The sequence below is a fragment of the Nilaparvata lugens genome, chromosome 1 (assembly GCF_014356525.2).
Source record: "Nilaparvata lugens isolate BPH chromosome 1, ASM1435652v1, whole genome shotgun sequence".
Taxonomy (NCBI): Eukaryota; Metazoa; Arthropoda; class Insecta; order Hemiptera; family Delphacidae; genus Nilaparvata; species Nilaparvata lugens.
The window spans coordinates 32589500-32594124 of NC_052504.1; positions in this window are offsets into that span (position 1 = coordinate 32589500).

A 4625-nucleotide genomic window follows, 5' to 3' on the forward strand; every position below is an offset into this window, starting at 1 on the left:
GAAACAGTCGGCTCACAGCTCTACCTCAAGAGGGGGGAAATCCTTCCAGATAAAACTTCTTATTGGAAGGAAGCTCACCTATTGCAATACACTACGTTATCTTTTTCTTTACGGTCCAGCCAACTTCAAGTGAGTAGAAAGAGAAAGCTGTCATCAGAAAGAGAAACGCTGAGAAGTATGTATTGTGATAAAGTAGTGAGTTCGTTGAAGACTGAGACAGACATAGAGTATGTGAGCTGAGGAACAACGACCTTCTTGAATGTTGATGGCTTGCATAAGCGTGAGCGTATCCTGATGAATGAGTTGGCGATTGTGCCTGCGGCCTGCGGCCTCCGCCTCTTGTGGTTCGCTCTCATGGCCATGCTCATAGCATGTCAAAAAGTTATAGGCCTGAAGCTACTGATGACATGCATATTCACCCAATCACAACAAAACGCATTTACTAGACAATAGCGGGAGGCATCAAGAACTGATGAAAGTGAGACAAAAATCAGTAGACACAATCTTGAGGTCAGAGTTGAAATTTGCAATTAGTTGATTGAATAAATTCTATAAACTACTCCTTAACACACACTATAAGTTGTGTTTTGTGCATGTAGCATCGGAAATATTATATTACAGTAGCCTATTATCACAAAAATGCAAATTGTTATGATATTAGGCTATATATTTTATGTCAGTGCCGGATTTAGGCCTACCACTAGGCCGAGGTCTAGGGCCACAGGCTAGTTTGCGGGGGCTGCAAACGTCTGTAGGTATTCTTTTATGTTTATCAGATATCCAATGAGACATGACAAAAAAAGTCAAACTGTTCAAGTAACTTAGTAGTATAAACTTAGTTTGACTTTGGCTTTTTAACAATCTGGAAATACAATCGCATTCTACGGATAACACAAAATCTACTATCGTCTAAGGGTGCTTTCATGTTGGAGCTGTGATGAGCGATACTATATATAGTGAGATCAACGTTATAATGACAGTTGTTATCCTTGTCTATCATTTGACAAAGCAGATAGCGCTATCCTTTTCTATCGCTGGAACGTTGCCAGATCGTTCTTCAACAAAATATAAATTAAATTAATATACAAAATATTTCAATAATGAAAATGTATAATTTAATAATTGAAAAATAACTAGGTTTATTTATTGACAAATGAAATACAATTTATTATTTTAAACAAGAATTAACAAATAATAATTACATCAGATACCACTATCAGGTATAATATCCTCTACAGAAGGCAGCGGCAAGGCAGATAATAGGCAACGCTGTTTTCCTATCTTTCTCCAATGACATTATAACGTGGACATCACTATATAGCTACGATAAGAGTACCGTAGAAAAACTATCTGAGAGTAGATCTCTGCTACTTTCATGTTGTAGCAACGGTTCTATCGTGAGGTTCACGTTATAATGACAGTATTTGATTAACATTGGTGTTGTTATCCTTCTATCATTTGACAAAGCAGATACGGTAGCGCTATCCTTTTTAAATCAACGTTGTCAGATCGTTTTTTAACAATTTAGAAATATAATTAATAAACAAAATATTCAATCTCATTTATAAATAGCCTAAATAGCCTATGTATTATTAAATAATTGAAGAATATTTTCTTGGGGAATAAAATACAATTTATTATGTTTAACGAGAATGAACAGTCAATATAACATCAGATATTCCAGTAACAGCTCTTCTATAGAAGGTAATTGGCAGTGGCAGAGAATCTCTCTCTGCCACTGCTGTTCTCCTATCTTTCTCCACTGCCATTACTCGTATAAAACGTGGTCCTCACTATAGCAGAGATAGCGCTGAGACAGCAGCAATTCCATCTGCGCTCAAACGTTGATTAGTTTCAGTTTGATGAACGTGTGATGTCATTTTTTGTAAAAGAAATCGTGATGAGTGATTGAGAAGAAAATTTAAATTTTGCATCAAATGCTATAAAGGATTATTTTCTAGAATGTGGAAAACTTAAAAATACTGTGCACATCCTATCAATTTTGAAGCAATTTTGGACATTTGTAATGATGAAGATGATTTTGAAAATGTTTTTTTTTTCAGCAAAAATTGAAAATTGAGTTTTAACCTTCTTTAACCTCAAAATTGTTCCAGCAGATTTTTGAACTTAATTATGTGTAACGCTAGTTCGCCTCCATGGTGCACATTGGGTACGGTAACGCTAAATGGACTAGCATATAATGGCGGTCAGACAAACTCATGTTCTCCTGACCGAAAACTACACATCTCAAAGAATTTGGAAATATACAGTGTATATCTAGTCATTTGAGACTCATGAGCTATATATTTGTTGTGTATCTGCCATACGCTAAATAAATAAATCCTATCAATGTTGATAGGAATGTGTTTGAGAATCCAATCACTTGTATGAAGATTTAAGACAGCGACCTAGGACATTTTATGACAATAAAGATGGAAACTTTTGACTATGCTACATATTGAAGATAATAGCTTTCAGGTCTGGAATAATAATATATCATTGTCTCCTATTACAGGAGAACGAATGATAGCAACATTAAGTTATGTAGGTTCCATAAACAACTAGATACACATGGATTGAGGTGAAAAATCTTTTGTTGGAGGAATGGAAATGCTCCATTTTCAGCAATACAAGAATTCTGTCATCAAATCAATCAGACTACTGTATTACAAGTTACGGTATAATATACCTAACTTATACATACAATTCATTTATACAATAAGTATATTATCAAAATGATAGGGAAAGAATTCAGTAGTTATTACACTTAAATCATATTATTATGAATTGATACTAATCAACAAGTTATGAATGTTCCATTATTAGGCCTATCATGTTTAATGAATTTTTTTCAAATTTCATTAAATACGGTACGGTACCCTACATTAATGTTCTATTGTGGTGATTTCTAATCTAGTCTGATAATGCTGGTCTCGCTATTGTCAACATCAATATTTGGACTTTTGATCCTTGATACTAGCTGAAAAAAGAAATATTGAGCTATTCGCTGCTCTTATTGATGGTCAGGACCATGATGGTAACTTATTGATGGTCATTTTCTATGCGTCGCTATAAGTTTGTATAAAAAAAAGTTGAGACTTGGCTATCCATCCCAAGAAATTACAGGGTTGCCTTATCTTGTGAAATTGCAAATTTCCAATTTAATGTCAGAATTAGATGTGAATAATATCATCCCCGATATCCTAGTAAAGCTAAAAAAGTTTCATGGTTGAAGGATTAAAAGGATATTTCACTTTTCTGATGAAATTGGAAACATTCCGAATTTTTTTTCTTTTGAATATCACTTCTCTCAGAATTATTGGGCGTCGTAATGTGTAAGAGTTTCATATCAAAATAACGGGTAGAACGTCTCCTTTCTATTGGTGTCTATGGAATAATTTTTATCCGACCTATAGCTATTTTTCAAATAATGATTATGTTCGTCAATGTCGAGATATTTCGAACAAAAAACAAAATTTTCGACATGCTAGAAATATCTTGTAAATTGCCAGCCTTCAGCTTACAACTTAGTACACAATGCATACCATGCAGCCGCTCTTCTATTAAAATTCATTGAAGACCAATATACGATCTTCCGACTACTTTTAACAATTGGAAGAATAATTTCTATTATTTTTGAAAAACTTTCTCGCTCTCATCACTTTTTACATCACATACATCTTTCGAAACAAAAACGTTTTTAGCATGTCGAAAATTTCATGTTATTTGCTCGAAATATCACGTCATTAACGAACATAATTATTAATTCAGATCATTAATAATTATTGATTCAAAGACAATAGAAAGCAGATATTCTCCCCGTTATTCTGATATGAAATTCTTACGCATTACGACATCCAATGATTCTGAGAGAAGTGATACAGTATTCAAAAGAAAAACAAATTTTCGCGATGTTTCCAATTTCATCAATAAAGTTAAATTTTCTTTTAATCCTCCAACCCTGAAACTTTTTCAGTACTACTGGGAAACATTTTCGATGTACAAGCAACAAGCTGACTGTAAAGTATGGAGTAACAGTACTAGGACCAATTCTTTTTCTGCTCTACATAAATACATTATGCAACATGGAAAAATTAATGGATCAATCACCACCTTTGCAGATGATACTGTCCTACTGTTTTCTGAACCGACCGGGGAGATGACCTGGAGAGAAGCAGAGACTGGACTATAGAGGGTGTCTCACTGGTTGAATGAAAATCTGCTGATATTAAACTATAAGAAAATCTTCTTTTTGACCTTTTAGGCGACTCAACATGAACAGTCAACAGGAGAAGAGATAATAATCAAGAATCAACGGAATAACACTTCATATACAGTCCACAAGAAACAGTCACATAAATAAATACCTGGGAGTTACAATGGACTCTTTTCTAGGCTGGGATCATCATCTCAATGAATTATGCGGGAGACTGAGGAAGACCATCTACATATTCTGGATCCTGAGGACACTGGTCGACAAGGGATGTCTTAGGCTCAACTCACACCTACGCGACTCAGGTCGAGAAGAGACTCGACTCTAGTCGAGAGCATGTGTTTTCAAATGGCGACGTCGCGGGGAGACTCAAATCGACTGGTCTGAGTGTCACCATTTGAAAGATTTATCT